Source organism: Euprymna scolopes, chromosome 30 (assembly GCF_053919585.1).
Source record: "Euprymna scolopes isolate OS-2025 chromosome 30, ASM5391958v1, whole genome shotgun sequence".
Taxonomy (NCBI): Eukaryota; Metazoa; Mollusca; class Cephalopoda; order Sepiida; family Sepiolidae; genus Euprymna; species Euprymna scolopes.
The window spans coordinates 54848202-54872931 of NC_136511.1; the positions used below are offsets into that span (position 1 = coordinate 54848202).

Genomic DNA, 24730 nt, shown 5'->3' on the forward strand with positions numbered 1-24730 from the left:
ATTCAATAGAAAATTGGTTTTGTAATACTAAATCTGCATGAATTAAAAAATATTTAAGCGTACTTTACGACTGGGCAAATCCGGACGCCCCTTGCTAGTATTTTATAGCAATGTAACTCTCAAGCAAAAGATATTGTTGTTAAAACTTAGATAATTATTTATCCATCTAACATTTATTGTTTTTGTTTTCTTGGTAATATTTTATTAGGATAAAATTTATATCTTTAGAACTCTTCAATATGTGATTGACTGTGCATAGCTCTTGGTATGCCATCAAAATCGTCTTACTCTTTACATATGAATGATTGATAGATGTGTCTTATTCTAAGCCGAGTTAATGTCGTTTTATAGTCATATAATGTTATTTACAGGGTTTAATTCTAGCCCTGAGATTGATTATTTCACTTGTGCAATAGATGAAGAACAATGTCCACGTTTTCACTTAACGTAGATTTAATTTGGTTGAGTTGTTTTACAGCATATCAACTAGTGATGGGACGATTCCAATATTTTTCCCGATTCCAATAAAATTACAGATTCTGTGCTAAATTCTTGCTTCCGATACAATTACTGATTCCGATTCTAACTATAAGATTGTTATTTTCCCTGATTTTCATAAAAAGGCATGTTAAATATGCAAATATTTTTTCCTAAACGTTAAAATACACTTGTGGAGGATGATCTATAAATTTTAGCTTTACCGGTATTTTAAAATCAATAAATATTTATTATTTTATCATTATTACCAGCAATGGAAGATTTTACTTTAAATAAAATTAAATAAAAAAGACAATTAAAAGAATCGTTTTGGCATCGGAAAATAGGCATCAATTTTTTTATTCTGATATCGATTCCGATACCTCCAAATCTTCCGATTTTTCTGATTCCCAATTCTGATTAATTATCTAAACACTAATATAAACCCTTTTGGGGGTTTTAATGTAAAATTTGGTAAAAAAAAAAAAAATAAAAAAAGCTTTCATACTTCAAGTTCTTCATATCATCAAATATTTATTCAGGATCTTTGGTTTTGTTATTTTGATTTATGGCATATCGAGCCTCTTGGATATCCACAAATAAAAAAGCAAGTAGCTGACTGCTTAACTAAAAAGGGAGCTCCTTCATTTAAAATACTTGAATTTGTCGCCGAACTCAGAGAACCGTTTATTTAATAATGTGTGTTTTTTTTTTCTCCCCTCTTTTACAGGGATAAAAAAAAGGGGTAAGATTGTTAACTTTATTGAATTGTCTCCCTTACCAGCTCTTCGCCAGGGGGAGAGTCTTTTCACCGAAAACAGTGAAAGGGGACACTCTTTTTAATATTGGGCACGGGTAGGACACACGTATGTCAATATTCGAAAAAGTGTTCCCCTTTCACCGTTTTCAGGGAAAAGACTCTCTACCTGGTGAAGAGCTGGTAAGAGAGACATCTCAGAAAGGTTAACAATCTTCCCCTTTTTTTCTTTCCTTTTTTGCAGAAATTATACTTGTCACTGTTTCAGGCTGTTGGGCTAATGTAACTAGAAGCCATTTTTTTTTATCAACCTTTTACTACCAATATAAATCGTACAGAAAAACAAAACTGACAATGGTGTGGAGTAAAAGACAATTATACTGACACATGTACATCCCACCCACGCCCACTATTTGAAAAAGTGCCCTCTTTCACCGTTTCCAGTGAAAAGACTCTCTCCCTGGTGAAGAACTGGTAAGGGAGACAATTCAGTAAGATTAGCAAAGCCTTTTCAGGTTCAATCATTTTTTTAAAAGTTTTTTATATCTTCAAATATTTATTCATGGTGTTTAGTTTGGTGGTTTTGTAGATAAAAATTGTCTTTGTTTTTTTGGCTTTGCAGAACATGATTGAGTTTTACAAAAGGAAAGGGAAAAAAATCAATAACATGAATGTTTGGTGCATTAAAGTCAAGAAACCAATATCTTCAGACAGCCTGATCTGTTAGCATTAGAATCAATTGACATATATTTCATTACACTCCATTCCATGACTTCAGAGAAGATACAGCAGGTGTATACTTTTAATTGAATGCAAATTGTTATTCTAGTCATAGCTGGGAGAGGGGGGGGTCATGATTACTTTCCGCACAGTTGGTTGGTTAAATAACAAACGTATTGCAGGAATCGATGACCATGGATTTTCATTGAATCCATCTTTGTGAACACTTACAGGATGGAATGATAAAAATGTCATCCTAAAGAAAACGACACTACAGCTTCATTTTAAAACTTTTATTGAACAAAATCAATTTAGGTAACTTGATTATGTAGAGCTGACATCTATTCAATGTCGTCACTTTCAGCCTCAATTACCAACTCAATACGGGTCCAGAACTGGGAGCATGCCTTTTCTACAAGCGCTGGCAAATACTTGGAAGATTGCAGTGATCAAGCTGGCTTTGGTGTTGTGAGAGGTCATGTTGGTGATGTTCTCGATGTATGATCAAATGAAGTAGTCCAGCGCATTCAGGTCGGGGGAGGAGGAGGGGGCCAGTTAGAGAAGGGTACAAAGTCGTAGCACTCCTTCTGAAGTCAAGTCTTGGTCTTTTTTGACTTGTGAGCCGGTGCCGAATCTTGCTGCCACACCCATATAAGTTCCCTTCCTCCTATCTGCTTCCCTGAAGCAGGTAGCAGGAAAGGAATTCCAAAGTTTAGCTGATCGAAGGAAGAAACTCTTAGAAAGCTTTCTAGCATTTAGGAACCTCAACGGTGAAGGGGTGAGATTTTGTTGCTAAGCGGGTTTGTCAGGGATATGTACGTCGAGGAGGGCACAAGTGCAACAAGTTCATCATAGCACATTCCATTAAAATATTTGTAAAACAGACACAGGGATACAACATTGCAGCGATGGGACAGGGGTTGAAGCTTAGTTGACAAAGAGAGAACTATTAGATTGGGAACTTTTTTTTGGACCCTATCCAAGAAGGAGGGGCTAGTGGTAGATGCACCAGTCCAGATGTGGCAACAATATTCTATATATGAGAGAATGGTGTCCTTGTAGAGATACAGGATACTCTCAGGTGTGAATAGTTTTCTAGCCTGGTAGAGGGGATCCACCCTTCTTTGCAGCAGTCTTCGCAATGTCCTCAATATATTTATTCCAGTTCATATTGACTGTGAATGTTAGGCCGAGGAATGTTCATGGAATCCATGTTTAGATTTAGGCACAAATGAAGAATGGAGGAAATTCAACTGACTTCAAACAAGTTGAGGAGTACCCGACCATTTTGTAAATTTTGTTACTTGAGGTAAAATGGCTACATTTTTTTTTAGCATGCTTAGTTTAACATTTGTAATTTACATAAAACGTATCAGTAGAATGATGTTCCCGATATAACTAGCAAGAGATAGTCAGGCAGATTGTAAGGTTAGAGACTTGACGTCACAATTTTTGTTGGTGTGAAAGTAACAAATAGAGAAATAGAAAGGGAAGGGAGAAGGAAAGAAAAAGGGGATGAAAGAGAAAGAAAATGAGAGAGAATAAAAGAGAAAATAAAAAGAAAACAAACGATAAAGGAGAAGAGAGAACGAAAGAGAAAGAATAAAAAGGAAAGAAAAGTAAACAAAGGAAAAAGAAAGGAAAGGAGGTGAAGAAGGAAGTAAGGAAAGATAAAAAGAAAGGAGGTGAAGAAAAGAGAAAAACAAAATGAAGAACGTAAAGTGCATAATTCATATTAGGATTCAGAGCATTACCTGGGGGTGGGGGATTATAATGTGCTGCATGGTTAGTTTACTATTTGCAGTTTGCACAAAACGTATGAGCAGGATGATGCTCCTTATATAACTAGCAAGAGACGGCCACGCAGATTCGAAATGTATATAAAGGTTATTTTCTTTCTTGTCTGAACATCAATCAGAAACTGAACTATTTAATCCGAAATACAATTATAAATGAATACAAACTAATCAAAATGAACTTGTTAAAAGAAAAAAAAAAACTACAAACAAATGTGACAAAAATATATCTTTGGAATTCCAACAATGAAATTCTAATATCAAAAGCGAAAAGAAAAATTACAAACTTCAAAGAAAATATGATTAAGCTAAAATAAATAAATATATAAATTTTTTTTATTTTTTAATTTTTTTTACACAGAAATCACCATTTATCAAGGCCTTGAGGCCACTCGAGGATGAGGGTATGAGTATATATTAGCCAATGTGATTATAGCGTAATAAACATCAGTAGTGGAATTTTTGTAAGTTGGATTATATAGGAGGTCGGTTCATCAAGGATTTGTTTACATTGGTCTTGAAGACAATCAGATTGTAGTCAGTTGGAAAGTGGGCCAACAGAAGAGAGTTCCACACGCGTGCAGTTCTAAAAAAGAAGCTCCGCTCATGGTATCTAGATTTAGGTTTAGGCACAGATAAAGAGTGTGGGAAACTATTGGTAGTGGTTCTAGCTAGACAAGTGCATTTTGTGAAAGTTTGACGGGGGGGGCATAGATTGAAGCTCAGACAAGCATGTGCCATGGAAATAACGATAAAGCAGAGACAGGCTTGCGACGTCTCTTCTGTAGAAAAGAGGTTGCAGGGAAGAGAAAAGGGCATCCCCCACTAAACTACAAAGTCTATTTTGAACTCTGTCAAGGCAAGATAAGCTGCTTCTAGCAACTCCAGCCAGGATGTGGCAACAGTACTCCATCATTGGCTGTACCTGGCTTTTATATAGATAGAGAATTGCATCAGGAGTGATATATCTACTGGAGCGGAAGAAGGATCCTACCATTTTCCCAGCGACCTTAGCAACGGATTTGATATATGTGTTCCATTTAAGATCGGGAGTAAAGGTCAAGCTCAGAAGCTTGTACAAAACATGAAGCCTTCTCAAGACGAGAGTCATTCATTTCAATTGATGCTAGATGGGCATCAGAGCGTTGATGATGCAAAGATAGAAGCTTGGTTTTAGATGCATTAAAATTAACAAGCCATCTCTTTCCCCATTGTACCACGTGCTCAAGATCAGAGGAAAGAGAATCAGAAAGAACTTGGTCATTTACGGTTTTTGATATGTTACCATAGCTGGTAGTGTCATCAGCATAAATGTCTACGAATGATGTAAGGATGTGATTTGGAAGATCATTATGTAGATCAGGAAGAGAGTTGGGCCCAGGATGGACCCCTGAGGGAGCACAGCATTAATACTGAGAGCTTCTGATTTCTGCCTGTCAATGACTACTCTTATGAACTTATCAGAGAGACATGATTTCATAATTGAGAAGACATTTCCGGCTATACCATAGCTGGAGATCTTGTGAAGTAAACCTTTGTGCCATAACTTATCAAAGGCCTTTGCTATGTCAAGAGCAATTGCCCTAGAAAGGAAAAGAAGCCTCCGTCGAGAGATTCATTTCCTGTGAGATAAATCTGTAAGCATGTCTGCTGTAAATCTAGAAGAACGGAAACCATATTGCATATCACTAAGAAGGTTATTTTTGCTGAGATGGTTGACTACTTCTCTATTTAACACAGATTCCAGCAGCTTACTCATGATGCACAGGAGACTTATTGGCCTGTACTAAGATGGAGAGGAACGATCACCCGAGTTCTTAAATACAGGGCATACTGATGAGATTTTCCATGGTGTTGGGAAGCATTTCTCCTTAAGACAACGCTTAAATAGATCGTACCTTACTGTCTTTAGGTTTTGATTTCGATCTCAGCTCGAGTATTCTTTTTTATTTTACTTACAAGAGAAAAAACAATAATATTTGCATGCACCTCAGTTTCTGTATAAATTAAAATATAATATTTATACATATTTTATGACCGAGCAACGCCGGGCGGCATGCTAGCATGCAATAAATAAATGATACCATAGCCAATAAAAGTTACTTTTATACCTATCTGGCTCATTTTTTTTTTTTTTTGTTTTGCAGTAGTTTGGAATGTTCTTTTTTCGCCTCAAATATTCACGTTTTATAAACAAAGATGGCGGCTGACACATAAAGAATGTCGGTCGCCATCTTTGTTTCCTAACTCCTTCGTCAAATGTGAATACTTGAGATGAAAAAGTGCATTAAAAACTACTGTAAAACACAAAAAAAATGAACCAGGTCGGTATTAAATAAAAGTAATTTTTACAGGCTATGGTAACATTTATTTATTGTATCTGATTTCATTACCCTTTTTTTTTTCGTTTGTTAGCTTCTGTTAAATCCCCATTTTTTTTTTTTTTCAGTTATTCTATTATTAACCTGCTTTGTTGTCTTGCTATCGCTTCAAAAAATGTGGTGTGTTTGTTTTAAAGGAAGACAAACCAGCTAAACAAGCTAAATATGCGGGGTCCCTCTACACAAGTTAAAAATTTACTTTCACCATGACTATTGTTTTTGCATATACGGCACAATCACGTTGATACACCGGTTCTCACAAGATCAGCAACGTTAAGCCTGGCCAGTACCAGATAGGTGACCATTTGGGAAGGCTCGGCACTGTATGTACCTTCTGGGAAGGTTGGGCATCGGGCCAGCACCCTCACTCTGTAAAAAAGAACTCCTTGCTACAAAAGCATCTACAAAAAAAGGGGCTCAAAAGCTATGGATGACTAATGTTTGTGCAACATCTAAAAATAAAAATCCAAGGTATGATTATTGAGAAAGGTGCAAACAAATGAACGGACAAACAATTTAAGAGCAATTTTACCCCTATAATGCTCCCCCTATAATGGGGGCAACTAGAGTTATCCCAGAAAATCCGTTCTAGCAAAAATTTACTTTCACCATGACTAATGTTTGTGCAAAATTTCAAAAAAATCCAAGGCATGGTTATTGATAAAAGTACGAACGGACGAACGGGAATGAATTACTAGGTCCAATCTCTCCTTCGTCGGAAGATTAAAGAAAAATTTATTGAAATAATCAGTTATAAGTAGACGACTGCCAACATACCATAAAAGAAATGCATTGTTCAAGAATTAGAAACTGCTTACATCATAGCAAACATAAAAATTAACGGTGCTTATTCATTATTAGAACGAAATTCGAATTTCAAGTAAGACTAACGGTATCTACGTAATTGTCATGTCGAAATTAGAAACATATTGCTACGTTATTACATAAAACATGTACTTTCACGATTCAATGAGGATCTGCCATTATTGAAATTGTAACAAGACAGGGTGCTTCTTCAGAATAAGAACGAAAATCGAAATTGAATTTCAATTGAAACCAATGGTATGTACTTAACTGTTATGTCGAAATTACTGAAATATCTAAAAATTTTGAAAACTAATAAAGTAGAAAATTAATTATTAATGAAAATAGTTTTCAAAGAAATTTGCAAGTTATACTTAAATGATAAGCAGAATAAACAGGGGAAGTAACTGCAGTCTGTCTTGGATGCTTCTTCATAATTAGAGCGAAATTAAAAAATCGAAATACTGAATTTCAAGTAAAACCAACAGTATCTACTTAATTCCCATGTCACACTACTGAACATATCCAAAAATTACTAAAAACAATAAAGTAGAAAATTAATTGTTAATAAAAACAGTTTTTGAAGATAATTAGCAAAAACTGAGTTTTGTTAACTTAGGCCACCTAGGATTTCAGAAAATAATTACATCTCTTGTTACAAGTCAAACTCTTCAGTTTCTTTCTTTCTTTTTTTTTTTTTTTTAAAAACAAAATTCAGTTTCCGCTAACTATCTCCAAAAAAGGTTTTCATTAATTAATTTCTACCTTATCGATTTTCTTTAATTGGGGGTTTGTTTATGCCGAATTTAATGCAATTCTGTCAAGTAGCTTTGGAGCCTATAGGTAATTTTTTTAGCATTAACAATAGTAATATTAGCAGTAATAGCATTAACATTTTTACCTTCTCGTGATAAACCTAGTAAATCAATGGTGCTTCATACCAAATTTAATACCATTCTTCTAAGTAGCTTTCGAGCCTGTAAGTGGCCAACAGACAATTCTTTATTATAATACAGACTGAAAAAAAAGTTTTTCTTTCTTCATCACTCAATCTTAAGCTATCAATGAAGATAATTGATCAACAGTTCAAATGTTTGAATCGTTGATCTCAACTGAATTTTAATCAATAGAATAGATTATGTCAGACGAGGGCCACTCCTTAGATGTAGTGGCAAATCTGAAGCAATCGTTTCAATTGGTTTAACGTGTACTCTGACTGTATGTGCATTCTACCTAATCAGACACAAATGGTGGTGCTCCAGCCAAGCAGACAAAACAACGAGGTCATCGATGTAGCATTTACGGTCAACTCTGACGACTATAACCAACTGACCATGTGTTTAGTAGGATAATCAATTAGTGATGGGGCGACTCCAATACTTTTTCTGATTCCAATACAATTACCAATTCTGTACTAAATTCTCGATCCCAATAAAATTACCGATTCCCATCTATAAAGTAATCCAAAAGGCGAAATCCGTGGAATAATTCACAAATAGGTACAAGGAAATGAGAAAGAATTCCAATCTATAAATATAAAAGCGAAAATGTATGTATGTATGTATGTATATGTGTTCGCTTTTTCTGTGTGTCTACAAAAGTTTTTTTTCAGAGAAGCGGTCGCTCGCTTCACAACTTTTTAAAACTTTTTATATCACATATAAATCATAATATCTCACAGTTAACAATGAAGCTCGCCTGTCTATTTAATTTACTTGCTTTCGGGAAGATAAATATTCAACATTTGTCGCTCGCCGCATGTGGGTTAGTCTTTTTCCTATAACATATTTGGGGGGAAAAAAAAAACGCGTTCAGCAGTAAATACTATCCCGCAGTCAAACTTGACCTCATTAACTCATTAAAACGGGCACCTGCTAAGTCCAAGGAATTAAATAAATTCAAACGTGTTTCCGTAAGCATGTCGCAGTGGGGCAATGGTTAATGTTGCACTTTTTTTTTTTTCACAACTTTGCCTCAACGGTTCGGGTTCGATCCTCATACTTACTTTTTTTTTTTTTTAACCCCCCACACATCTCCAAACACCCGGGTAACGCCGGGTACCCCTCGCTAGTTCTTTATAAATCTTTAAATATTTAACTATAAAGTTGTTATTTTTTCCTGATTACCGTAAATGCTTAATGTGCGGATATTTTTTTTACAAACATAAAAACACACTTGTGGGTGGAGGATCTACAGATTTTAGTTTAAAAATCAATAAAAATCAATATTTATTTATTATTTTATTATTACTACCAGCACTGGAAGATTTTGTTTAAAAAAATAAATAAACAAACAGAAAGATAATTAAAAGAAATCGTTTTCGGCACAAATTTTTCCAATACCCCCAAAAGTCCTGATTTTTCAGATTCTAGATTTCAATTAATCGTCCCAACTCCAATCTATCAATTAGTTGTTGCTATCGTTTTGACATACTGTTTATTGTCAGATCACCATGAAAATAATTCTCAGTTAAATATTCTTCAAATCAATAAAACATATGCCATATTTTGAAATGTGTTTATTGATTGTATCATTTCAAATGATTTTGGAACAATTCATTTTAAAATGCATAAAGTGATAATTTTTCTGTTACCTTAGTAATATACCAGATGCCTTCAATAAGTTTCCAGACTTTTTTGTACAGACATTTAAAATTGTTGTAGACTCTTGAGAATTTAGTATGTTATTACTAAGCCTATGACAACAGCATATTCTTTCCATTGTTTTGACTCTCAAGTATATATCCGACACAGACACAGTTAATCGACCAAGAATCACATCACTCTATATAAAAGCATTAACACACTCGAGTGTCAAAACAATGTAAAAAATATGCTGTTGTCACAGCCCTAGTTATTACTATACATCTTATGAAATGATTGGCTAATTATTATGATTTCAGATTTAAATGAATAGTTACAGCAGGAATATTAATGCGACCTACTAAATCCTGATGGTCACAGCTGATGAATTTCAAAAGTCCAATCTGGACGTGAGGACAATTTAGAAGATCAATATGCAATAAAATTCTGTTTTAAACTTGGAAAAAAATGCCACAGAAACATATGGAATGCTTCAGATTGCTTTTGGATCATCTTGCATAGATCGAGCATCAGTTTTGGAATGACATAAGAAATTCAAGGAAGGCAGGAAGTCTGTAAGGGATCATGAGAGATATGGAAGGAGTAAGGAAGTCAGAACACCAGAGTTGATTGGCCAAATAAAGAATTTCATGGATAGTCAAATATAGGAAACGTGGTGGCCATTTGACATTACCATAGCAAGAGATAATAGTGTGGCTAAAACGTTGTCTGAGAAGATCCATGGTGTATCTCGCCATATGTGCCATTGCTCCATCTGGTTGGAACCATAATACTGGCCTATTTTGAATTTGTGGGTGCAGGAAGTCTGTAATCATAGTCCGGTATCTCTCTCCAGTAATATTGACAGCATTTTCATCTTGATCTTCAAATAAATAAGGTCCAATAATCTTCTCCTCCATTACTGCACACCATGCAGTGCACTTTATGGGATGCAACTGCTTTTGATGAATTGCCCTTGGATTTTCAGAGCTCCAAAATGTGTAATTTTGTTTGTTAACGAATCCATTCAAATAAAAATGAGCTTCAACTGACATAATCAACTTTTGCAGAAAGTTGGGGTGATTTCAGACAAGTTCTTGCATTTGAACTGCATATTGAACTCTTGTTTGAAAATCTTCAGGCTTCAAGTGTTGAACAAGCTGCACTTTATAAGGGAAAAGTTTTAAACTGTGCAGAATATTGTGTAGTGAGCTTCGACATATCCCAAGTTGTGTGGTATGTCGTTGAATCGATGTTTCAGGATGTTGCTCCATGTTCTCTCGCACTCTTTCCCAATTTTCATTTGTGATGACGTTTTGAGGTCTGCCAGCTCACAGTAGATCAAGTACAGTTCCTTGGTCTTCAAATCAGCACACAATGCTTCGAATTGTGTTGTGACTTGATCTATCTTTTATATGAAAATGCAGTCGATAAGCTCATTGAGTCAAAACAATTGACCTCTGATTTTGGTAAAACAATTTCACAACTTGCATAAATTATTCAATGCTTTACTTATCCATAATTAATTTCCAAAATATTATCTGTAAAATATTTGAAATAGAGAAAAAAATAATCATTAATGGTAAAATGACAAAGATTTTCAACCCGTCAGTGACTTTTTGGACATTCTGTATATTTAATAATTTCCTTGCTTTGGTTTCTGCATAAATAATTTTTTTTTTAATCAAATGATTGAGCTTGCAGCTGATACCAATTGTCTTTTGCTCATACAAAAAACAAACCTGATAATCTAAAAAAAAAAAAAAAAAAAAAACATCCACCGTTAATTTTTTTTTTTATTATAAAATGGTGTTTAATAAATAGTTAATCTTTCACTGACGGATGGGGGGGGGGGGGTTACAATAACTTAGACTTCCGTTTTTTTACAGTTTTATGATGACAAGGTTTTATTGGGTGGGGGACAATTAGTTAAACTACTATTAGGGTATTCATATAAGTTAAGCATTTTACTCATGAGATCATACATTAAGTTAAGCCTTCATTAGAAAGTCTTACAATGAATAAAATTTATTCAAATATGTAATGTGTATTATTGTGTGGCTTTTGTTTTAAACTAGCCTGGGTGCCCGGTGTTGTCCGGGTGTTTGAAGGTGTGTGTTGAGCCAAAAAAACAAGTAGTAGTAGGCAGACTCGAACCTGTGACACGAAGGCAGAAAAGAAAGTGAAAGAAAACCTGATGTCTTACCGCTACTCCATGACTCAACCGGAAGTTCAGAACGTTAAAATTAGGCAAAGTCAATCCAACCGATACGATGACTTGCAAAAATGGTTCACAAAAAATCGACCCTCCTTGTAAACGGTTTCACTGATTATTAAGTTTACTGTTCTCATCTTGAGTGTTATTTTTACAACATTTTGGCTAATGTAACCTACAATGTGTTTAGGTGTATCCTGTCAAACTCAGAAATCTACACAGAATTTCAAATGGAGCCGTTCAAAAAAAAAAAGTTCAAATGAAGCCCTTCAAACAGAATTTCAAACAGAACTTCAAACAGAATTTCAAATGGAGCCCTTCAAACAGAATTTCAAATGGAGCCCTTTTATTTACTCCACAAGTCTACCATGCCCTTGCTCTATCAGCCATGATCGTGTAGGAGTCCTAAATAATTTGCAATTGTATTATTAGTATCGGCCACACTGAGGATTGAACTTTTACCGTCTGAAACATTGCGAAAATAACAGTCAAGATGAGAACAGTAGTCTGAATAAGCCAAATAATATAAAATATTAATCCTCATCTAAAAAATTCAAAAACAAAATAATTCTTTTATTGATAGAAAGATACAAATAATAAGTTCATTGGTTGAAATGATGAACTAAAATATGTTTCGTCCAATTAAAAGCTTAAATGTCATTGATTTTGAACCAAGATTTTTTTACCTTTTTGATATACCATAGACAACAAACTGTGACTGATATCGATATTCAATCGGCATCAGCTGCAAGCTCAATCATTTGATCTAGTTATGCAATATGATTATAGTAATAAATAATAAAAAAAGAAGATTGATCAAAGCAATAACCGAAACAAGAAAATCATTCAATATAGAATTCTAATCAATATCAATTTGAAAGCTGTGCGCTTCTATTAGCATAAATCTTAAACAGTAACTGATTTTCAAATATAGAACAAAGTACAAATTCTGAATTTTTTTAGATGTTCCAATTCTGAATTTTATTCCCCCCCCCCTGCGTTTCAGCCGATATAATCTCCAACCTTCTACAAGTACAAACTTCTGCATCTTCATGTTAAATTCAGGAATCCGTACAGAATTTTGAACGGAACACTTTATTTAATCCACGAGTGTAACTTGCTCTAATTCCGTCATTTATGGTGAAACTGATAATTAGTACTAACTTATAATCAGTTCTAAGTTCAAAATAGACTTCGTAGCTTAGTGGGGGATGCCCTTTTCTCTTCCCTGCAACCTCTTTCCCACAGAAGAAGATGTTGCGAGCCTGTCTCTGCTTTATCGTTATTTTCATGGCAAGTGCTTATCTGAGCTTCAATTTATGCCCCCCCCCCGCCAAACTTTCCCAAAAAACACTTGTCTAGCTAAAACCACTATCAATAATTTCCCAAACTCTTTATCTGTGCCTAAATCTAAATGTAGATTCCATGAACAAAGCTTCCTTCTTAGAATTGCACTCTCTTCTGTTTGCCTGCTTTCCAGCTGACTACAATCTGATTGTCTTCAAGTCCAACGTAAACAAGTTCTTGATGAACCGCCCCTTAAGTAATTCAATTAACAATAAAAATTTCTACTACTTATGTTTACTGTGTTATAATCACATTGACTAATGTATACCCACTAACCCTTATCCTCGAGTGGCCCCCAAGCCTTGATAAGTGGTGATTCTTGCAAAAAAAAAAAAAAATAGATGAGAAATAAATGTTTGTTTTATTTGGATTAATCGGACTAACGTTCTCATCTTGAGTGTTATTTGCACAACGTTTCGGTCAACGTAACCTCTGACCTTCAGATGTACAAGTCGCCTTGTTTGGTAAAAGAAAATAGGGGTGGAGGGTAACTCTACACTTCCGAGGTTTCATATTTAGGTTATAGTTGAAAGTAAATTTACTAAAAAATATAAAGTCAATGAAAAAGAAATTTCAAGCTAAACGCTACGATATATTATTTCTGAATTATTTATAACGCAAAAAAAAGTGGGGGAGGATACCATGTGATTTAACAATTATGTTTCATCGATAAACGCTTCTTGTTTCATAAATTCATTGCTTTTTTAAGAACTTACAATTGGTTATGGCATAATCATGCTGACACACAAGTTTCCGTTAGATCACCAAAGTTAAGCAATGTTGAGCATGGTCAGTACCAATATAGGTGACTATTTGGGAATTCCAGGTGCTGTATGTGCTCTCCGCTTATCTCAGCATTGTTTCCAGTCGTCCTGGTCTTCTCCTTGCCACTGGACCCAAGCAGTGCCGATTCAGGAGAGGTGAGGTTGGAGATTGCGCAACTCTTGCTTCATAATTTCACGTGCAGCTACTCTTAGAGGAGGTATCCATTGTTTTTCAAGACTGAATGGAGGCTTCTATACAATTGGTTAATGGATCTAATTAAACATTAGCACCGCCCCCCTCTATTTTTCACTGTCATAACAAAGATCTATTCAAAATTTCAGCCAGATCACCAGTAATTTCCAAGAAACAGTGGAACAAACAGACAGACAGACAGACAGACAAAGAGAAATAATAGACATCAGCATTAATGTCATATTCAGTTTAATGTGCTTTTTACATGCTAGCATGTACAAGTATGACTTTAAGAAATTGACTTCCAAAATAATCTACTTCTGGCCAGGCTTTTATCCCTCAGCTCGATTTTTATCACTTCCTCTCATATTTTCTTGTAAACTAAACATACTACCTCACCTGTTCTACATCTGATAAACCAAGAACTATCATCCATTCTTTCAGCGTGGCCATACCAACAAAGTCTACTCTTCTGCACACATTTTACCATACTAGATATAATCTTCGTGTGACCTTATCAGAACTTAGCCTGTCTTATATATACAAGGATCGTTCCAATAGTAAAGCCTCCTATTTTTTTTCAACTCAAAAAGTTGAAGAGCTACGAAGATGAGAATAGTATCATTAAAACAAGCAACCTTTTGTGGCCAAGAATTTATCTTTTTCCATAATCATCATCATCATTTTCAATGGACTTTTGCCGGAAATTCAATGTTGCATCTCTGCTTCTGATGCACGTTCATGATTGGGGTTACTTTCTTAGAGTCTCACATGATCAATATCTGCAACAGAGACATGAAACTTTCAGGTTGTGAATGCATAAGTTCAATCATCATAACAATGCAATTTGCAATCCCTTTTGATCCATTCAGGCAGAATAAAAAAAACAAGAGGCATTTTAAGTATTCAGAAAAAAAAACAACAAGTGTCCAGAAAAGTTCAATTTATATCAAAACAAATTAAAAACTGACAAAAATAAATGTGTAAAATATCTTGGTGAATTATTGAATCAATTTCACATCACAATGATTGCATATTTTTTTAACCCAAGAGAGGATTACAATACACCACATTCTGGCAGTTTGTAATGTCAAAAATGACATTTAAAGGGGTGTAACTCTAATCCCCTTTTAATCAAGATATATATATATATATATATATATATATATATATATATATATATTAAATTGTGATCCAATGAATTTCAAAAATCTCTCATTGAAATGAAATGAAGTGGTTGATTTTCATATCAAAGAATTGTTATTATTCTAAGCAAGACAAAGAATACTTTAGAAAATTAATCTCCTTAACCTATAGGTGTTCGATGTCTACCATCTCATCAGAGGAGAGAAAATATTAGCAAATACTTATAAAGGTATGCACCCTATTTGCTAAAGTCATATCATTTTTCTGCAAATCCTCCTGCTACAGGACTTCTGATAAATTTATTATTTTGACTTTGACTTTCCATGTCTCACTGACTTTAGCAAAAAGGGTGCATACCTTTATAAGTATTTGCTAATATTTTCTCTCCTCTGATGAGATGGTAGACATCGAAAACCTATAGGTTAAGGAGATTAATTTTCTAAAGCATTCTTTGTCTTGCTTAGAATAATAACAATTCTTTGATATGAAAGTCAACCACTTCATTTCATTTCAATGAGAGTTTTTTGAAATTCATTGAATCACAATTTACTTTATTTGCTCTATCTTGCATATCGAGCAATTCTTGTTTAGATGGGATAACTTATAGAATATTACTGCCAGTAATATTTTGTAAACTTTACAATCTCACGTTTCCATAACAGCTGATTGTTAAATAAAAAAAAAACTATTCTGAAGTATATATATATACATATATATATATATATATATATACACCGATAGTGAGCATTGATGATGGACTCTTCTGTCGATTTCGAGGTATGATCTTATGTTATCGTGCGTTTATATATATGCACATGCTATTGAATTTTCTAGTTAGCCAATCAGCTTCCTAGTATGTATGTATATATATATGTATGCATGAATATATAAGTATGTATGTATGTATGTATGCATGTATGTATGTATGCATGTATGTATGTATATTTATATATATATATATATATATATGATGGCCTCTTCTGTCGATTTCGAGGTATGATCTTCCGCCACAACAACTAAGTTGCTCGGAAATCCACACAGATGATTTGTTTTTAGTGGTGAAGGCTTTGTGTAGAACCAACTACACTTTTTAGTATTACTGCTAACCTTTGTCAGTGCAGATGACTGCCACAAGACAGAGTATACAGTAGACCATAGTTTTTTACATTAGATTTCCTTCTCCTAGAAGCATGTCTTAACGAAGATTAGGTGTGCATCTCTCCCAGTGAATTATTGCACCCCCAGGTACTAACCTGGAAATTTCTAAGACTAGGTGTGGTACATACAGCACCTAGCCTTCCAAAATGGTTACCAATCTGCTACTGGCCAGGCTCACACACACACACACACACTAATTATATATATATACTAGCGGGGGTACCCGGTGTTGCCCGAGTGTTTGTTTCCGGGACGGGGGGGGGGAGTTTTAAAAAATGTTATGGTAGGTAAGTAGGAAGGATCAAACCCGGAGTCATGAGTAAAAGTAGGAAAATAAAGTGTGAAACAAAAAAAAACAAAAACATCTGCAACGTTAACAGTTCGGCCACCAAGAAAAGTCCATTCCAGTTGTTTAGGAAAAAAAAAAAAAACGACTACGGTAGGTCGGCGCGAACGTGAAAATATGATGTGAATTGTCCAGCACGCTAACCACTACGCCACAGAGCACTGCAGCTTAGTTTAGTGATTTTAAATAACTTCACATGAAAGAACTACGAAGCCAAACCGGTGTTCTCTTCTCAACTGTTCCTTGTTAACGATCCCCAAACGGTGTTAAGTGGTGGCAGGGGGAGGAGGAATTTATTAGAGAGAAAATATTTTACCACTTCCATTGATCTTAACCGATTTTGGCCGTGACTTCTCAGCAGAAAAAGTATAGAAATCTAAGATTATCGAGGAATTTGAGAAATAATAAGCCTATAACACACCTCAGATATTATTCTGCCGTTTGTGCATATTATATTTGCATGAAACATCTTGATTTTTAATCCTATTAAGGTCAAAATCAGAGTTCATTTTATTTATATATATATATATATATATATATACTTGTGGTTTGGTGGCCGTAGTGTGCGAAGTGTGGCCAACACAAAGTAATCAATTCTCTTGACAAGCAATAAGATTTTTTTTCTTGCTAATGGTTGTCTTCTCAAATAACTGCATACGAAAGTTGGCACCGTTTTGTAGTCATCCCTATTAGCCATTGTGGTGAATATTAGTATGGCAATTTCTTGTAGCTGTCCTTCCACATGTGACATTGAAGAATTTCTTTGCGTTTCGTGCTACATTTTACGATTTTTTGTCATTCTAAAACATTTTCAACCAATTCCATACTTTAAGAACGAAGAAAAAAAAATGATTTGGGCATGGATGATCTATTCTTCTTCTACAAGTTCATTTTACTGATTTTGCACAAGGGAGCTAATCAAGTTTTGCTTCATAGAATTGATCGGATATTTAATAGAGATGAAATCCCAAAAGTTGAAAAGCACGAATTATGTGGAGCTCATTGCATGCCATTCACACAATGAAACAGACTGGAAGTCAGAATTTGTCTCAGTGAAACGAACAGAATCAAAAAAAAAAAAAAAAAAAAACATAATTGTTAAAGTTAATATAAAGAAGTGGACAAATATTCTCACTGGATAAGTGGAGACTAGCTGTCCCTACCTAGCACTGCCTGGGATGCAGTGAAATTATTTTCATTTTTATTTGTTCAAACATCTAAATACTAAAGGTACACAACTATTAAATTATTTCATTTGAAATAAGTTATCTCCCTCTATGATACTTATTTTTAAATAATTACTAGTGATGGGATGATTCCAATACAATTACTGATTCCGTACTAAATTCCCGATTCTGATACAATTACTGATTCCGATTCTTTAAAATCTCTAAATATTTAACTTTATAGTTGATTTTTTCTCTGATTACCATAAAATACACGTGTTAAATGTGCAAATATTTTACTAAACGTAAAAATATACTTGTGGGGAAAGATGTATCGATTTTAGCTTCACTAGTGGTTTAAAAATCAATAAATATTTATTATTTTATCATTATTACCAACAATGGAAGATTTAGCTCTAAACAAAATCAAATAAAAAAAGACAAAGGAATCGCTTTGGCATTGGAAAATCAGTACAAATTTTTCTGATTCCGATACAAATTCTGACACCCTCAACTATTCTGATTCCAATTAATCGTCCGAACACTAGTAATTACGAGCAGACTGCCAGGTGTTGCCCGGTCATAAGATACGTTTAAATATTATGTTTTAATTCATGCAGATTTCATATTTATTATTTACAGAGTTAATTCTTTATTGATTATTATATTGTACCCAATATATAGTAGTGATTTCAAAAGTAAAAAAAAAAAAAGAATGACTTGGTCTAAGGAAGAATTATGGCAACACAACAGCAGATTGTAGCTAAAAGACTTGGAATTTGAAAAAGCTAAAGAATGGCGAATTTCAGTCAGCGAGTTAGGTGTGAAACTGGATAAAAAAAAAAAAAAAAAACTTTTCTCTTCCACCTAAAAAAAGTTTGTGTCGAAGTTTTCTTGTTTTTTTTGTTTTTTTTTAAAGTCTCAACATACAACATGTTTGGTCCATTTTAGAAGTAATAGCAATGTTACATGACTAATATACCCAGGTTTAAAGTTACCTTCGACCATCATTCATTCATGTGGATGTAAATAACTTCAACCTTTACGTGGCTGGTTGCACATTTAAAAAAAAAAAATTTTTTCCCAAATAAATTTCAATTTTATTTGATTTTGAATTCTATCCTCTTGTAAATTTCCCACAATTGCATTTTATAATTTCTCATCAAATTGAAGCTGGCATTAATCCTTTCATTATTTCCCTGCCATTAAATTAGCCTTTTCAAATCTGTTTAATTTTTTCAATATAATTGATAGTTGCTTGAAATCATCATTTGGCGGTTAAAGGCATTAAAAATATCGTATTCAAAATCTGAAGCTAGATTTGGTGATATTACTAAAAGTATATATATTTCGGCATAATCATATTCACACACCAGTTCTCCTCATATCATCAGAGTTAAGCAACGTTGAGCCTATTCAGTACTAAAATGGGTGACCATTTAGGAATTCTAGGTGCTGTATGTGCTCTCCGCTTATCCTGGCATTGTTTCCAGTCAGTCTTCGGCCTCTCTTTTCGAGTGGACACAAGCAGTGCCGATTCAGGAGAAGCATCAGGAGAGAATATGCACTATTTCGGAACCTACCTCTCCTTGTAGACTTGTATATAATAAAGTTTATCAGGGTTTTTTTTTTCACTTGTAGGGTAATCTATTCTGGTCTCCAGATAATGTCGGGTCATTAGGAGAGAATACGCAGAGTCAATATCAGTGCTTTTCATATTTTTTATTACTTTCAAATTTTCCCCCCATTTTTACACTATTATTGTTGCCTGTGTTTAAAATACAATTAATTTTCTTTTCTTATTGTCTGTTTCCACAAGTTAACATTTTATCAATCAGCCAATGAAATACAAGTCTTTCATATAGCAGTCCGGGTGGGGGGAGTACATTTAAGGAAACAGCAGAAATTTGATTACTGCCATGGGTGATTTGCTATGAAAAACGTTTTATGATCTATTAATATACATTAACTTAATATACTTGCCTAATTTATATGTTAAGTTACCCCATTAGAAGTGCGATTTCAATGTTCTATTTTATTAATTTTATAAGTATACTAGCAAGGAGATCCGACGTTGCCCGGGATCGAATAAGGATCAATGAATGTTTTACCCTACCATATTTTATTGTCATCAAAATTGATGAAATCGCTCATTTTTTAATCAAATCGATTAATTGCCTGCTCTAATTGAGGAGCCACCACAATGCACCATGGGTAAGCTTCACATGTCTCCCCGCAGTAACTTAGTCCACAATACATTGTAGCCTACATTGCACTGTAGAGAACCGACTGTTGATTTTATAATGGTTTGAATTAAAGTTTAAAATGCAAAAGTCAAGTATCATGATTAAATTATGCACTAATCAGAAAAATTTATTTCAAATATGCTTCTATAATATTAAAGAATCTACTGCTGATTTTATATGCCGAGCCTTTCTACTTGTGCGGTGATAATAGCTTGAATTAAAGTTTAAAATGCAAAAGTCAAGCATCATGGTCCAGTTATGCTTTAAACAGAAACATTTATTTCAAATGCACACCTGTCATATCAAAGAAATATTGATTTTATATGCCAGGAGTTTTGTCTTCTGCGGTAATAAAACTTCTCAAATGCACTTGTGATGTTAGGCTGTATACGGTGTTAACTGTAGTCAAAATCGCCTGTTCCTTCCTTAATTAGATTTTTTTTCTATTACCAATTATCAATACTTACCGAAAACATTCCGATACAAACCATATCTAAGAACACTGCCAAGCACATAAAGTACATTTGATAAAATTTCAACAAAATTGGGCCAGCCGTTTCTGCATTTATAGGGAATGAATTCTCACACACACAAAGTTCCTTTTATATAATAGTAGATAGATAGATGTGGCCTGGTCTGACAGTTTATGTGAGGAATGGTTTCTACCAAACTACTCTGTTAATTTTTTGTTTACAGACTTAAAGTTTGATATATAGAGGATTTGAACTTCTGCAACAAATTAAAACATGGCTGCAAAGAGGTCAAAATTGTAAAGGAATGGAACTTGGTAGACATAAAACAATTAAACGTGTCACTTCTATGCTTGAACAAATATACATTTATACCTTTGAAAACCTTTTTTTAAGTTTTTATATCCATATAAACTTAGCTTAGATGATAAAGAATAATGCTGGAGAGCTATATGTTTTGGTTTCGATTCTAGCTGATGGCACTGAAGTCATATTTTTATTAATCTGAAAAGAAAGTTCTAGCGTAATTTTTAATTTTGATTTCAAATGATGTATTTTCAAAATAAATTTTCATTATAATACCTTTACTTTATATATCATTTTAAAGAGTGTTTTTTGTTCTATCTAATCATTTAAATTACAATCGTTTTAAAACAATTATGTCTTCTTTTCAGGATATTGAATACAAGATGGAAAAAATTCAAGCTAGGCCAAAAAGCTACTGAAACAGCTTGCGATATCAACACAGCGTTTGATCCAGGAACCACTACTGAACGCACAGCATAATGGTTGTTTAAGAAATTTTGTGGTGACAATGGGAGTCTGAAAGGTGATGAGCAATAGTGGCGGCCATCAAATGTTGACAATGATCAATTAAGAGCCTTAATCGAAGCCAATCAACGCATAAATGTTCGAGAACTTGCTTCTATAGTAAACAATGTATACAACGATTTCCAACCACTTGAGAGATTGGAAAGACAAAAAAAACTTGATAAATGGCTGCCTCGCAAATTGAACGGCAACCAAAAGGAACGTTGTTATGAAGTGCCATGTTCCTTTCTTTTACACAATAAGAACGACCCGTTTCTCGGCCAGGTTGTGACTTGCAATGAAAAATGGGTTCTTTATGACAACTGGTGATGCTCAACTCAGTGGTTAGATGCCGACAAAGCTCCACAACACTTCTCAAAGCCAGAGTTGCACCAAACGAAGGTCATGCTGACTGTTAAGTGGTCTACGACCAGTCTCATCCATTAAAATTATTTTAATGCAGGCGAAACTATTATGACAAAAAAGTACTGCCAACAAATGGATGAAATGCATCAGAAACTTCGACAACAACACCCAGTATTAGTCAACAGAAAAGGCCCAATTCTCTTTCACAACAATGCTCCATTGCACGTTGCTAAACCGACCATGCAAAAGGTGAATGAACTGGGTCTTGAAATTCTGCCTCATCCGCCATACTCTTCAGACCTCTCACCTACTGACTACCACTTTTTCAAGCATCTCAACAACAAGCTTCTGCTTGAGAAATTCTTCAAACACCTAAGCGTTATCAAAAAGGCCTTCAGAAACTTCATCGCCACCAGAACGTAAGATTTATACATTACTGGCATAAACTTGCATTGGCAAAAAATGTGTTGATTCTGATGGTGCTTATTTCGATCAATAATTTTTTTTTTAGCCAAAATATGTTAATCTGAATTTAAAAGTTAAAAACTGCAAGAACTTTCTTGCCAACCTGATAATAAATATGAAATTTGCATAAATTAAAATAACATATTTAAGCGTATTTTACAATAAGTGTTACCGTGACCCTAATTTGGTGGATTTCTATTTATTTTGTTTAGTTTTATAATTTTGAGTCATTATTGATTCTCCAAGGATGGCATGTTCAGGGTCGGCCATGTCGTTTTCGTTTTAACTTACTCTAGTTCTTTTCCGAACCTAATAAAAGCTTTAAAATATGTTAAAACACACAAAACTTAACCAGGTAGGTAGAAGAGTAACTTATATTGCCTTTGGTAACCTTTATTTGTTATGCATTTGAATTTCTGACTTTTTTTCCGTTTGTTGGCTTCTGTGCTAAAATTCCCAAAAGTGTTAATTAAAGTCTGCAATCAGAACAAAACTGTTTTTGATGCACGTCCATTAAACGTAACATGAAAGAGTTATAGCAGACACAATTTCAATGAGATTTTCCATAAAATAAAAATTTTTAGTTTTACTAAAATCATTAAAAAATTCTTCTAAAATCAGAAGCATCTGCACATTTGATATCCATTGAATGGTGTAAGAATTCTCTAATTAAGCCATAATGAACTATATTTAAGAAGAAAGAAAATGGCTTCAAAGATTTGGAGAACTTTGTCTGCCCATATTTCAGTTTTGGTTATTTTAATAATCTCTTCCAATATAAATTCTTAAAATAAAACTTCTGCAAAAATATGGTAACACATTTTTGTTTTATTTGCAGCACTTGGGAGTTAATTGTAATTTTTTTTTAGAATTCCACAAATATTCAAGTTTGGAAATTTATTCTTTTTTTAATCAGATTTTTTTTTTTTTAAATAAGATAAATAAAAACGAGGAAATACAAAAAATGATGAAATATTAATGGCTAAATTAAATCCAAAGTCATTAAAAAAAAAAAAAAAATCAACTCTGGCAAAAATTGATAACTTTAAAGTCAGACTTTCCAAATCAGTAATGGTAAGTCAACTGAAAAACCTCAGACTCCAATTCCAGACTTGACTCGGCAATATTCACCCACGATCGGTTGAGTCGATTTCGCGCATAGAAAATACAGTAAATGGACACAGACAACGAATGATGTTCCACAGTGACCAAGATAATGATGAGCAGTCAGTTCTGGTAAATACTGTAGACCTATGGACCGGAGCTAAGTTTGATATTAGTGTTGATGGTTTGAAACCATGTCTTCAGCTGGCCTCTCGGGCATCTTTACTAAACTTGGAATGGTTTTTAAAGTTATTGCTTTATGGATGAACTCCTGGGTTGCAGTGTGCACCGTGGCTGAACAAATGAAGTCTCCTTAAAAGAACTTGCTTTAAGAAAAAAAAACCCAAAAAACAATTAGCTCTGATTCTTTGAAAAATGTCAATGCGTTCCACAGATGGAAAGTTCTTGGAAATAACACTATAGATGTGAACAGTAATCTGAATAATTCAAATGATAGAAGGATTAATGAGATTGTCAGTTTGATAACGAACAATATTATGAGAGGATTGAAAATGATGGATGGAATGAACAAAATTTGATCAACACAATGACTCTACAAGTATTTCTTGGCATTGGACTTAAACATGACCATGTTGCAGTCTGCTTGGAAGCAGTCCTATGGTAAGGTTTGCACTGATTGTAAGTTCTTGTAAAGAAACTCTGTTCAGGAAAATTTCGTTTGATGTTAGGCACATGGGGAAAGAAACATCTTTTGCAGTTGTTGTAATTAAAGGAGTTCTTGAAATTTTTGCAAGGGGGAATCCGAGAAGGAAGCTCACTAGAGTATCTTCCATGAAACTAATTTGAAAATATTTGTGCGATTTTACATTTCAACATTTAATACAATGTTTGGTCGACTTCATTGCCATAATTTCCAAGTAATCTATATTTTACAGCATATCAACATTTAATGCTGACTCCAGTGATTTTGGTAAAAATTTTATGCTTCAAGTTCTTTATATACTCAAATGTTTTTCATTATGTTTGGTTTGGTTGTTTCGTAGACAAAAGTTGTTTTGTTTTTGGTTTTGCAGAACATGATTGAGTTTTACAAATGGAAAAGGGGAAAAAAAACAATAGCTTAAATGTTTGACGCATTTCAGGTCAGGAAGCCGGTATCTTCAGACAGCCTAATATAGTAGCACCAGTGTGTGATAGAGAGAGAGGTGGGGGACACCGATATAACTGCTTGTCTTGTTACATCTGGCTACATTTTATGTGCCTACTTCACTTCCATTGGCCTTTGGAGGAATGACCACATTTCACTTCTGCTTGATTCAGTTGTCAGTCAAATAGAGAACAAACTCTCCTCTGGATGGAAGTCACATGATTTCATTGACTTCCACTTTGAGGTCACCTCTAACCTTTATAATGTCACTCAAACCATTCCATCTAAATACGGACTTCATAATCTAAC

The 24730-nt window shown here is 34.1% G+C and overlaps 2 protein-coding genes across 13 annotated transcripts in view; one reads left to right on the top strand and one right to left on the bottom strand.

Annotated features, from left to right (window-relative positions):
* The window catches only part of LOC145254811 (glycosaminoglycan xylosylkinase-like), a 795724-nt gene that overhangs the window by 166003 nt on the left and 604991 nt on the right, over positions 1–24730 (bottom strand). The gene's annotated exons all lie outside the window — the stretch shown is intronic.
* Positions 1–24730, top strand: part of LOC145254812 (uncharacterized) — a 560817-nt gene that overhangs the window by 38254 nt on the left and 497833 nt on the right. For 4 of the 8 annotated variants that reach the window (XM_080113629.1, XM_080113626.1, XM_080113633.1 and 1 more), the window contains exon 2: positions 21243–23934. The exons of 3 other annotated variants lie outside the window; for them this stretch is intronic. The gene's annotated coding sequence lies outside the window, so the exon portion shown is untranslated. The remainder of the gene's footprint in view (positions 1–21242; positions 23935–24730) is intronic. One more of the 8 variants, XM_080113628.1, reaches the window with a different exon arrangement.